This window comes from Zophobas morio, unplaced genomic scaffold (genome assembly GCF_036711695.1).
Source record: "Zophobas morio isolate AGI-343-1 ecotype UQ-CSIRO unplaced genomic scaffold, CSIRO_AGI_Zmor_V1 ptg000252l, whole genome shotgun sequence".
Taxonomy (NCBI): Eukaryota; Metazoa; Arthropoda; class Insecta; order Coleoptera; family Tenebrionidae; genus Zophobas; species Zophobas morio.
Genome location: NW_026972356.1, coordinates 1 through 13,674, shown reverse-complemented (window position 1 = coordinate 13,674; position 13,674 = coordinate 1). Strand labels below are relative to the sequence as shown.

At 30.4% G+C, this 13,674-nt stretch overlaps 1 long non-coding RNA gene across 1 annotated transcript; it reads right to left on the bottom strand.

Annotated features, from left to right (window-relative positions):
• Nucleotides 1–12,319: 12,319 nt before the first annotated feature.
• Nucleotides 12,320–13,253, bottom strand: LOC135146647 (uncharacterized). Its single transcript, XR_010283899.1, has 3 exons — nucleotides 12,973–13,253; nucleotides 12,783–12,909; nucleotides 12,320–12,547 (listed from the first exon to the last, which is right to left on the bottom strand). It is a non-coding gene; the product is annotated as an uncharacterized LOC135146647 (long non-coding RNA).
• Between the last annotated feature and the right edge of the window lie 421 nt (nucleotides 13,254–13,674).

The following is a 13,674-nucleotide window of genomic DNA, read 5'->3' as shown; positions in this document are numbered from 1 at the left end:
GCATACTGCAAGACCCCCACTCCCCCCCCGATGCGCAAAAAGTGCCGACAGCACTATGCACGAAAGCACGAGGTAGTCCTGACTGCTGTGCGAATTGCGGAGCAGCGCACACCGCTAATTATTAAGGCTGCAGTTGATATCCACAGAACGCAGTCAGCTAACCCGCAAGTTCCCCACCATCGGCGCCCACTATAAATCATACCATTACCCTAGGATCTCATACGCGTCCCGTTTGAGACAAACCTCCTCAAGGCTAGCCCACCAATCCGTTAGTTTTCAAAGCTTCTCGCCGCGCTTCTACTACGAAAGCTGCCTAGCAGCAGCAAATCTCACAGCGGACATTAAGGCAGTCGTTAGCAATTATACGACGAATTTATTTAGCATTCTTGAAATTGTAAAAGGGCTAGAATCTGTTTGCAATGGTTCTTTAAACCAGATGCGCCCCTTATTCGAATCCTATTTTGGATTGTGAAATGATGTTTAAAGTCAGAAGTATGAGCATCAGGGGTGTTACAACTTGAAAGAATCGATGTGTGCGCCATTCACGGGACGCACCTCCTTCCTAACGTCACATTTGACCTGTGCAACTTTGTCACGTAATCGCCAAGACAGTTCAATGCACGCGGCGACGTGCGGTCTTGGTAAAATGGAGCCTTCATCATTTGACATTTCTGCTTGCTCTATAAAGAGTCGTGGCAGTGGGAAGTTCCCTGTGTAGAGCCGATCAAGGACCCGTGTCTCTGATCGCTCTCTACAAATTCCAATGGAAGCCACTACAGTCCCCCGATTTGGATGCCCATTCTTGCAAGTGACCCTCTGGTGTTTTGCGGGGATCTCAATTGCTAGCATCCATCATGACACAACCGAACTGAAAATTCAAATGTCCACATCCTTCAGGGTGATGAGCACAGACTATGCTACTAGGCCTCAGCGACCTACACACGGCGGCTACAGGCACAATGGTCGTACTGCGCCGTACTAAAAATTAACATACCGTGCCGAACGGCTGTAAAACAAACTAAAGACGCTTATCTACCATCGTCGACCTCTTATCCGAGTTACCGAGATTTTGTACAGCGCCGAAGACAAGCTTGCGCTTAATCCACTGTACAGGTGTATAAAAAAGAAGCTAATGGCCTATCGTAACAATAAATAGGGGGTCAAGCTGTACCCTATATCAGAATCAGGTGGCAGTAGCCCCTCTTTTGAGAATTTGTTAAAAGGATAGAAAATCGGTGATTCTCCCCTTCATAAAGAAAATATAGTGTCTAAGAATAATGGAGATAGGACTCCGCTTCTTGCTAATATCCTTACTACCTAAAACGTTCCAACTTCTCACTGAATTGCCAGTAATGCGTTCCCTCAGCTATGCTTACCCCTTCTGAATAGCTACAAAACACTTAAGTTAGTTAATGTTGGCGGGGTTCAAATGATTGTCGAAGTGCTACCCAAACGAAAAGCGCCTGCCGTTAACAGGGACCTCCTAATCTGCGATTGTCCTTGGCGCCTTTCCGATCCTATGGAGGACACGACCATTTTGAGGCTTCCAAAGACTCTTATCCGGGCTTAGCAATTTAGCAAGTATGACCCATCAGCCCCCTGTCTGCTGTCGGTAAAGTGGGTGAGGTCGTTTTACTGCGACGTCTTAAAAAGGGGGCGTCGACGCTTAGGACGCCTTTCTGGAGTTTCAGTCGGAATTATTGCAAGTGCGCCCAACGACTCAGCAACCCCTCTGGTTAACTGATTGGACCACTCGCGCTTTTAACTTTAAGAAGACAGCAGGCGCTGTCTTCCTTGACGTTGTAAAGGCGTTGGTTCAAGTTTAATATGAAGGCCTGCTGCACAAACTGCGCTCCTCATGGCCTTTACAACGTGGTGAATTCATATCTAAGTGGTTGCGTTTCCAGAGTGCACGTGGAAGTTACACAGTCATCGCTGCGACCTCTGACAGCCTGGACTCCTCAGAAACCACTTCTCTCATTCCTTTTATTTGCAATTTATATGAGCGACGTGCCCTTGCCGTCAAATCCACACACAAATAGCCCTCTACGTCGAAAATAACGACCGTTTACTCGTCGTCAAAGCCTCCCGCCTAGCTATGCAAGCATCTCCCGCGCTATCTTAACTCCTTTGCTGACTGGTGGCGTATTTGGAAAGTTGCTATAATGCGATGTAGGGCAAAGCTCTTTTAATTACAAAGAAACTCATTCCCTTAACTTTAGATGGTAAAGATTCCTTGATCTTTTTGAGCAAAATACTTCAGTGTCAACATTGAAACAAGTTTTCCTAGAGACCATTTGTGGACTAAATTTTGGCGAAGGGCTATGGCAGTAACTAAATCGCTTTAGACTTTCCTATGCGGCAGGAGCAAACTCTCTCTGTGAAACATAGGGCAATTGTATATTTCCTATATGCAGCCAATAATGACTTAGCGTTTGCTCCTAGGACTGGACACTATAATTGCGACAGAACAAACTGCTGCGCGTGATGACGAAACGCTCTGTGGTTTTTGCGAAATGAAGCTCTTCATCGGGACCTTCGTCTAGGCCCTTTAAAAGTTCCAACGCAATGCTAATGCCCTTAAAGACAGGCTATCCAGGGGCACCACTTGCCTGCTAAGCACTTTCACTTAAGAGTGTTAGTGCTAGCTTTTGTTTTTAATGTTAAGAAAGTAATAACTTATAGATTAAAAGCTATTATATAATATGTCTGCGATCACTCATATTTGAGAGCTTGAGTATTCGAAGTTTTATTTACTCGGTCGAGTAGCAGGGATTATCATTAGGCAAATAAATTTTCTTTTCTTTTTGTCTATTTATTGTAGGTGTGCGGGTTGTCTTACTCAGGCAGCTCAAAAACTATAAAATAAATTAACACAAAGTTTCTGTATTTACGATAAACCTATATTATACTTATTGTTTACCTTAATATATAGTTTTCGGGAACACTAAACTTGTAAAATCGACATAAGCATAAGATAATACCAATACCAATACTAACAAATATAATAACGGTAAATTTTGGATAGTATTAATAAAAATTATAACTAATTATTAAAAGAATATATGTATCTATATATATATATAAAAGTATAATATATTGCATTTTCGTCAAACGGTCACTATATAAAAAAATATATAAATCAAATCTTAACTTTATGAAATGAATCGTGCTTTCATTAAAGATTTATTATTTAAAATTAAAAAGGAAGTAATGTTTCAGTTAAATTTTCCGTAGCATTAGAAAATATTGCAGACGAACTTTGTTTCTCACTTTTTTTTTTTTAATTCTATAATCCCTGGCACTATAAATCGGTACAATTTTCCTTTAATTTTCCTAGGGAGCGAGCTTCATGCCATTCCTTTTTTCAATAACTTTCCCAATTAAAATTTGCGGTCACCTAGTTTTTCTTTGAGTTTCTTTTGTTATACATTTTTACACCAAATTTTTTTCTTTATATTCTTAATCTTCTTCTAGCACGGGACCCGTATAAACTTCCAACCCGCCTTTACAATGGTTTAAACTCTGCTTTAATTATTTTTAAACATACATATAAACTTTACAGAATTATCTGTAGTTTCCCATTGTATTTCCTTGAAACCAAATTTTAGACAACTAACATAAGTCTGGAGTTCCTCATATCACACAAAATTCTAAATTTTATTCTTCGGCGAAGTTCTCTGTTTCAGAAGAGTGCAAAATATCCCCATCTACTTTAGTTGTATATGTGTAGTTCTTGCATATTTTATGAATTGCTCGTACTTTACCGCTTAAAATGAATACTGTGCTACAATTTCAGACAAAAAGCGCTTTACAGGAAAAGAACTTTTGTCCTTATAATTGAAGAAAGCGGGTTTTAAAATTGTTGATATATTTGGAAGCAGAGTCCGCAGAGGCAACTTAAGCCGTTGCAGAATCCAGTAGCTACACCCAAAATATTTCACAAAGTGTTAAAAAAGATGAAATAAAAGTATCAAATATAACGACAAAACAAAGCTAAGTTACTAAAAGCCATTGTTCCTTTTTAGCTTGCGTCTAGTTTTATATTCCTAACCTTATTGACATTAATGTAACCGAGACTAATAGAAAAAGCTGACCACTTCTGTAGTAATTGGATTTAGAAAAATCCAAATAATTTCAGAATTATACTCTTGCTGGTACTCTCGAATTCTATGACTTTCTTTTCATATTAGGAGCAACTTTTAAAAAAAGCTACTGATTTGCTTTGGTTTCCGAATATAATTTTAAGCCGTCTCAGTATACCTGCTACTGTTTAAAGACGGCCACAAAGAAATTGCAAATTTCTTGCGATAAGACAACTTTAAGGTATGAGAGGAGCGAAAAAGAACAAGTGACTTAGCTCCAACTAGAAACGTATTTAAAAGTTTTGTCTCCAACAGTAAGAAAGCTCTAAACTCAAAAGCACTTCTACTACTTTTGCCCTTTCGAGGACGAGCATCTTTCAGAGTATATATAAAAGTAAATCTGTTAAGTATATCATCAAAATATGGGCCCTTTCTGACTATGAGAATTCCTATGCATCAAACATGCAGATCTACTTAATAAGCTTTGTTTGTAACTGAGCTAATACGTATTAAATCGGTACTTTTGCTTCACGTAAACAAGGAAATGCAGAGGAGAATAAGAACATGAAGTTGTGCGGTACACCACGCAAAAATAGTATTTATTCTCAGAATATTATTGCCAGTAACATATAAAAAACATGCTTGAGCATATCCTCTTTTCAGAAAAACAGGGCTATATTTTAGTATTATATGCTTTTAAAGGAAAAGCTACTGTTATCAGGCTTTAAATAAATGTGGGGATAACAGAGTGGCATATTCTAACACCTCATTGATACTGCGGGTATAAATACTTAACTCCTAACTGCTTGACTAAGACATAGATCGAATGACTTTTGAATGTTCTTGTTAACAAACTTCAGACTTCTATACAACAATAATCATATATAATCAAATAAAAAAGGTTGCGTGGCTGATGTTTTCTTTGAGCTACTAATAATCGCTTAAAGACAAGCAAAGATGCAAGTGATGGTAGAGGACGTTTCTACATATGCCAAAGAATAAAAAGATCAAATATGTTACAAAAAAATTGCTTAAAGTGTACTATTTTTATCTTAAAAACTATTTGTTATTAATGCAATATTAAAAGTTATAAACATAATAACTAATAATTTCTTATTAGTTTAAGAAGCCAATTTCTTATGCACGAAAAACAATTTCATCACTTTTTATCAGGGGAAGTCCATTCACTGAAGGTTAATAAAAGCTATTCATAATAGTCTAACTCGGCCTCGCATTTAAACCGGAATCACACTTTAGCACATCGGCTGCGGTTATAAGTTTGGCTCACATACTTCGTTGAAGCCTTTAACTTATCTAGCTCTCTCTTAACCGCAATGCGGTTCTTGTGGTTTAGCTTTTTCGCCTTTGAAGCTTTAGCCTCATGAACCAAGCAGTCCCTTTAAAGTTGGACTCAAGCTTTTTGCTAGTTAAAAGTTGTGTTAATGTGGAAATAGTGAACACGGTAGCGGTTGTTTTTTATTCTAACCCCACTTACTAACTTCGAAACTTTTTATTTAATTATAAAATAGTTATAAACCATATAATCTTTAAGGGCGTTATAATATTTACAATAGACTATTATTATTTATTCTTATTGAAGTACTTCAACAGTTTAAAAGCTTTGGAAAGTTAAGGTAATTAAAATAATCGAAGCTATACATATTTGGTAATGACATTTAGAATCCACTCACTTTCATTTATTGCAAAAAAACCTCAGTGTTCACCATAAAAGAATATAGTTCTAAACTGAAGACGAGATTTTTTTTACATTCCTTTTTTTTTTTTCTTAAAAAAAACCGTAGAAAACTCTTCTACGTATATAATAATTATTTTAAACCACCTTTAAATAAAACATCGAATATATACATCAACACGAAAGCCACAAATTTAATTTTCTTGTAAAATTTCCACAATTTATTGATTTATATATTTTTTAGAAGCGCTGTTATTTGATTTAAGCAAGTTTACTTTTTTTTCTTCCTTTTTTAATTATAATTTAAACTAAAAATACCATACTTACCTCAACGTGAATGCCACAAACTGATTATTCTTGTAAAATTTCGAGAACTTTACTAATAAATTTTTTAGGTGTTGTTACTTAAGTAAAAAGATTTTACTTTCTCTTACTTCCTTATTTATAACTTAAACTTATAATTTCATTATTACCAAGAACGTCAAAGCCCCAAACTAAACTTTCTTGAAAATTCTAACCAATTATTTAACTTTTTTAAGGTGTTGCTATTTGAGTTACACAAATTTACTTATCAAAGCGTTATATATACTTGTTCATTTTACTTTTTTTTTTTTTTTAATTTTAATTTGGGTTTCAAATATCATACTTACCTTCAACGTGAATGCCACAAACCGAATTTTCTTGTAAAATTTCAACAATTTATTTACAACTAAATCTTTATTAGGTGTTGTCATTTGAGTTAACAATTTTACTTTTTCTTACCTCCTTATCTATCAATTAAACTTAAAATAACACAATTACCATCAACGTAAATACCATAAACTGATTTTCTTGTGAAATTTTGACAGCTTTTTAATTAAAATACTTTTTTTTAAGTGTTGTTATTTAAGTTACGCAAATTTCCTTATCAAAGCTTTTAATATACTTTTTTTTTTACCTTTATTAATTATAATTTGATCAGAATTCCCATCAACATGAATACCACAAACTAAATGTTCTTGTAAGATTTGAAAATTTATTAGTTAATATATTTATTGGTAAATGAGTTACTAATTAAATTACACAAACTTATCAAAGCATTATATTTTTTTTTGCTTTTTTTGAAATTATAATCTGCTCCTAAATTATCGTAATTACCATCAATCTGAGGTACCACAAATTTAATTTTCTTATAAAAATTTCAAGTTACACAAATTTACCAATAGGCGTTAATGTACTTCTTTTACTTTACTCTAAAGTATAAACTTTTGTAACCTTAAAAAAAAGAGACTAAAAATTTTATTTAATTTATATCTTCATAATTCTCCACTTTATCTCCCCGTAAATCTCTAATAAAATCTTGAAGAGTATGCGGAATCATATTTAACGCGCAAACTATAAAATAATGAACAAAAGGAAATCCGATGAGACCTAAAAATTTTCATTTAATTAATTTAATGTTTATAAATTTTTTTTTTTTAAAATTATTTTTATATCTTTTATTAGACTTTTTTATAATTAATCAATTAAAGTAATGATTACTTTTATTTTTCTCAAGGCCCTCTTTTATAATAATGCACGCCTTTTCTGTTTCCATACAATTAGAAAGATATTCCTCTTAAGTTAAAAATTAAAGTTAATCATAATATTGTTAAAAGTTGAAAAAAAAAATTAATTGAAACTAATTTTAATTTATATAATTATAGTTAATAAAGTTCTAATTTTAGTACCTTTACTCCTTGAAATTTTGGTCATTGCGCTTTTTACTGGGCCCGGGCAAATTACTGAAACTCTGACATTAAAATTCTAAAGTAAAATGTTTTAAAAGAAAACTTATATTTAAACTGCAACAAAAAAAATTAAATTTTATTTGTTTGAAAGTAACTTAACAGCTTTACTGATTAAAGATATTAAAAAAATAAATTGACCTACGTTTAATTAAAATTCTAAATATATATAAAAAAATACGCGTCCAAGAGCACGTAAATATTTTCCAAAAGTTAATACATTTGCTTTACTAACAGAATAAGACAACATCCTACAATAATAATAGTAATAATAATAATAATAATTAAAACGTAACAATAATAATGATAATTGTAACAATTAGGAAAATTAGTTACTTTGCTTTACTAAAAATTCCAGCTACAGATGAGGTTATTGCTATTTGTCCTTTTTTTCTTTGGCACATTTTTTCGAATATCTTGTATATTTTCAAAGAGATGAATTGTATAAAACTAATTAAATTTAAAACTTTAAACGCAAAAGCTAACAAACATAAAAAAAAACTACAAAAGCTAATAGTTTTCAATTAATTTTTATAAAACTTCCAGAAAAAAATTAAAATATTTAATATAATAAGAAATAAAAAATATAATATTTATTAAATTTAGATCAAACAATATATAAAATAGTAGAAAAATTTTAAATAAAAATAAAATAGAAAATCCTTAATAATAAAATTAAAAACATACCGGTATTACAGTATTATATACGCCCTTCACATTAATGTTATTAAGGTCGTTAAGCCTGCGCAAGAAAGTGTTAATATTTTACTATTAATATTTAATTTTTTTAAAAGAAGTTGCCTTCCAAGTAAAGTAGACTCCTCAGAAGTTTTTCCGGATATACCAGCATTTGCAAATACCAAGTCAAAGGGTTGGGCTTCATCCATTTTATTAATCCATTTTATTATCTTTTAATACAAATAGATGCTTTACTACTATCAACGATGTACCGAGGTTATAGATTGTATAAATTATTTTTTTTTTAACTAATATAGAGTACATTCTAAATTTATATAAGTATACTCATTAGACAATTTTCGAAATTAAATTAAGATAATAAGGAAAGAAATGACAAGAGCTTATAAGTTTTAAATTACTTCATCTCCATTTTCCACAGGATTAGTGCAAAGTTCAACTTTTGCTCCCAAACTCTCGCATTCTTTCTTAACTTCTTCGAGTCTTGCCTCATTCCTGCCCGTTATGGCTAGAAAGGTCCCTAACATATAATTTAGTATATCAAATTTAGTACAACATATATTACCAAATACTTTCAGATTTTCTAAAAAAAATATCATAAATTTTATAATTTTTTTATTTTGTTCTAGTTTACGGGAAAAGGTTATATTTCTGTATTTACATTGAAGAAAAAGTTGGAAGGTGATATAAAGCGCCGTTAGAAGCAATTAACATTGGGAATTGTAACTACTATATTTATATGGTACGCTTTCCCTTAGGCGGCTCAGTAGCTTTTAAAAAATTAGTACTTTTTAAGTTTACTACCTAGGTTTCGATACCCGTACAATTTAATTACTAGTTAAAATATTGTTTAGGATATGTATATAAACGTTTCCATTCTACTTTTACTAGTTTTAAAAATAATTAGGAACATAGCTAATATCAATTATATATATATAATTACATATTTGTTGTGAAAAATAGTTAATATAATAATGTATTAATTAATATTTATCAATTGAGAGTCTATTATAACGTCAAGGGAAAGCAGAGCGTAAAAGTGAAGCACCTGGTTTCGCATATATCAAACTTAGATGTTTTCCTATCCCTGAAGAGGCACCCGTTATTAAAATAGACTTTATTTCAGTTTTGATTTCTTTATTAGTGCTCTTTACAGTTTCAAGTAAAAAGTATAAAAAAGCTAGAAGTAGCTGTATGGGACTCAAAAACATGTTCCAAACGGAAAATAAAATCGCTTCGTATCGTTCCTCCATACTAATATCTGTTGACATCATTAAAGGTAACACTAAACAACAAACAATAAATAAAAAACGATATATTAATTTTTTAATATAACAAACTGCTGTTAAATAAACGTCTTTATATATAATACTTTAATAGAAATTATCCCAGGGCGTTATACTTTTAAACGAAATGGTATAATTAATTATAAAATAATTAAATTTAAATTCTTACTTTTTAATAACCAATAACTGATAAGGTTTCTCCATAATTGGAAACCTGCGCTATATAGAAAAATATTTTTAAAAAAAATTTATCTAGACGTAAAGTATGCAGAAATTTTTTTGTATACATTACTTTAATATAGTAATTAATATAAAATTTTTGATAATTATTGATAGATTTAGTAGATGTTGTTAATTTTGTTTATATAATATTAGAACACTAAATGAAAGATAAATGAGAAAAAACTAGGATAGAGTAAAATTAAAAAATAATAAAATAATTTAATCTTTACATTTTATTTTATACTTTTTGAGAACGCTATTTATTATATTAGTTATGTTAATCATATAATAGAATAATAAAAAGCTCTAATTATTTAAGGGGTTTAAAAACTTACTATTGCTCTGCTATCTAGTGCACTCACATTACCCTAATTAGTTTCTTTAGTAGTTTTCTTAATGGGTTTAGACCAAGTAAAACTAGTTAATTTAGTGTTTATTTGGTTGTCCTTTGGGGTTGTTAAGTTATTTATCAACTTCAAACTGCTGTTTATTAATTTATTTATTTATAATTTTTTTTAACCTCTAGTAAAAGTAGTTAACTTAGTGTTTTCTTATTAGTCCCCTAGGCTACTAATTTATTTATCAACTTCGACCGTTTATTATTCGTTCAAGTCCTATAGAGTAAAACTAATACTTTCAGAATATCGCTGGTCCTCTAAACCAACGTAAAACTACAACAAAAAAGAAGTGGTGAAACACCGAAAAAGGAAGAAAGAGCATACATATCTACACAATTAAATTATAGAACGATTAATAATCCCTCATACTAATTATATTTTAAAACTCTGCTGTAAAGTGATTAGATTCTAAACAGAATCGGACTGCACGCTCATTCCCTCTTGTCTTTGTCTACTGGGTGCAGTTGCAGAGTACTTCAATAGACTTGCTGCCTGGATTTATATCGTTTTTTTTCAGTTATGAACACTACAGATAACTCGAGAGGTTCGCGAGTAAAGTTCATAGCTAATACTAGCGCAGCAAATATAAAAGTAATAAACCTTGTTCAGTGCCTTTAATTAATAATTTACCTTTTTCTGGTTCTCCTTTCTTACAATCAATCGCAAACTCTTACATTTATTCATAGATTGTACTAAAAGTATGTTTTATATTTAATATAGTACAATATAAAAGAGGGATCTGGTTTTTTATCTTTTAAATCTCCACAGCTTTATAAAATGTACAAAAGTTAGCTAGACTCATTTGTACTTAACTAGTAAAGTCAATTTTATGCATCTATAAGTTTTTTTTAATGTTTTTATACTAAGTATACCATTATACTGTCAAGTTAATTTTTGTCGTTCATTTTAATAGCTGTTACCTATTATTTTTTTAAATGCTTCGTTTCATTAAAGGTTACAAATAAAAAATATATCAAAAACTTTTTTTTTAAATTTATTTATAAGATTTAGCTAATGTTATTGGGAAAACATTCCTAAGCGTACAATTTATCAAAAATACAATGTTCCATAGCACACAAAAATTATAACTATACAGTATAATGTAGAATTAAAAATTTTAAATTTACATAAAGAAAGCTACTACGAAGGAAGCTAAAATCATTTAATGTGGTTATATTACAAAGAACTGTATAATAGAAAAGTGTCTGATTAGTAAAATAATAAATATAAATTCCATATAATAAAGCACATAAGGTTTTTTTTTTCCCTTTAATAACTTGAATAAAGCGGGAGCTCAATAAACTATGTATAAACAGAATAGTTTTTATAATTTTACGTGTATGACAAAATATATAATAATAAACTAGTTTAAAATTTTTTATTTTCTATAAATAGATGGAGAGAAGATCTTATTAGAGAGCAAATATCCAAGCTCGATTTGTAATCTTGTACGTCTTAAGGACAAGTAGAGTATGTCAAGTTTGTGACCACAACGTACTTATCTAACCATTATTGCGTTGTACACAAAACTCATTTTTGTAAAGCAAAAAAAATCATAGAATTATCTAAAAAATTTTAAGGACTTAAGTTCGTATAATCATAGAAGTCAATCTTTAGTTCGCTTTATACTAAAAATACCTTAACAAAGACCAGAAGGCTTGAGTATAATATTTTATAATAAAAGGAAAAAAGGAGCAAGCACAGAAAGAAAATCTATTTTCAATATTTATTTTCATTACTTATTTTAATTTATTTATTTTTTAGTTCTCGATTGGAGTAACAAACACTGAATTTATGAATGTATGGTGCGTAACAATTTGTTTTAAGTAACTTTATTATTTGGACAAAATTAACTAGTCCTTTATGCCATGTATTTCAATTATTGAACTTATGTTAGGAGTACTTATAAGGATCTTATGTTAAACAAGCTTTATATTAATAAAAAGTATTCCACGAACTTCTCTATGAAAACCACTTAAACTGAATATTAACGAAAGCGGCTTAATAACGGGTAGATGTTTTTAGACTGTAACGCTATTTTAATTTTTGTAGGCTATTTTTTAAGAGGTATTTAAATAGCATAGAAAGTTAAATCTTAAAATAGTTAGGAAAGCGTTTCGGCGGAAGACTAAAAAAAAATACATAAAAATTAGTTCATTTATAATAAGCCATATTTAGGTTTTCGAAGAGTTATAGCTCTCTTCTTTCTTTATATTTCCTGGGAAATGTTTTCATAGCTATTAATAAAACTGTTAGAACTTCTAAGGTAGTTAAGGGTTTCATGATGAGATAATCGCAAGAAAAATAGTTGCAGAAGATTAAATTATCCAGAGATATTTTTTTGAATACAGCAACTAAAAAGGTTTTTCTTCGGTAAATTTTTATCAGGTTATTGAGGTTTCTATTATTAGAAATTTTTTTTTTAATAATATTCAAAATAATTATTATATAGATATGATATTATTATAATTATATATATAATAGAAAATTCATTAATAGCTAGTTGGCTTAGCAACTAAATTAGCTTTCACTTTTCCGCTGCATTTACTATTTTAGTGAATTCGCTAATTGTATAAGAAATTTTGTAAAAAATGTTTTGCTTTAAAAGCAAAAAAAGAAAAAGTGAAGGACAATACATGATGCCGAATTCGTCCAATTGGGTTAACCAATCGGCATCCAAAAACAACACAGAGTGTTGCTTTATAGTAACGCAATTAAACAAATCTTTTATACATTTAATAAATATAGTGCAAAGCTGGAGTCCTATAAAATTATTATAAGAAAAAAATAAAAATATAAAAAAAACGAGATGAATAAATAACTTACGCGTTTCAATACGTTTTATTACTTCCTTCGGCTCTTTGATTTTTTCAAAAGCTATTACTATTTTTATTGATGGGGAGTTTTCTGTGTGATATGTCTTTTAGGGAAAATTATAAAAGTTCGATAAATAAAGTTAAATACAAATAAATATAAAGCTTCATAATATTAAGCATTGAACGTGTATAAACCTAATACCATAGAAAAAAAGGAATGGGTGTATAACTGTAATTTACTTTTGGTAATACTCCAGTGCTGCTTACTATTAAGCGAAGGCAAAGCTATAAATTGTAAAACTTTAAAAACCGTCATATTTTTATTTTCTTTGTTATTGATAGAGTAGCTAATATGCTTACCTTTGCTTATAACATTGTAATTAGCTTAATATGATAATATATTACTTTAATACAGTAAGCACTCAGAGTCTTCTAAAATATAGTTTCTATTCTTATTCTATGTAAAAAAAAATTTCTTTAAAAATTGGGCTCTGTCGTTTATAGAAAGGTAGATTACTTTTTTAAATATTTTGTTTATGTTAAACCACTTATTTGGCTAAAGCTTGCTTTATAAGCTAACTAAACAAAAACAATGATCTTCCATTATCTCGGTGATCCCTTAAGTATATAATTAGCTCAAAGATTAGAGGCCTTTTCAACCGAAATTATTTGTAATTAAGTTTGTATTCTTATCCAGTTTTATATTGCACAC